Below are 305 nucleotides of genomic sequence, written 5' to 3'. Positions count from 1 at the left end.
CATTCAAGCTCTGTTGCATGTAGAACGGAAGTGGTTGTCAATCACGTACATTCATAAGTGAGAATAATAATGAGGGTAATTTGACTCATAACATTCATCATGTTCTTGGGTACGAATGAATATCTTGGAATAAGAATAAGAGATTTGAATGAAAGAAAATAGAATTGCATTAATACTTGAGGTACAGCAGAGCTCCACACCCTTAATCTATGGTGTGCAGAAACTCCACCGTTGAAAATACATAAGTAAAAAGTTCAGGCATGGCCGAATGGCCAGCCCCCATGTGGTCACAAGACCGAATGATC

This window comes from Arachis duranensis, chromosome 9 (genome assembly GCF_000817695.3).
Source record: "Arachis duranensis cultivar V14167 chromosome 9, aradu.V14167.gnm2.J7QH, whole genome shotgun sequence".
Taxonomy (NCBI): Eukaryota; Viridiplantae; Streptophyta; class Magnoliopsida; order Fabales; family Fabaceae; genus Arachis; species Arachis duranensis.
Note: the sequence above shows the minus strand (reverse complement) of the source record.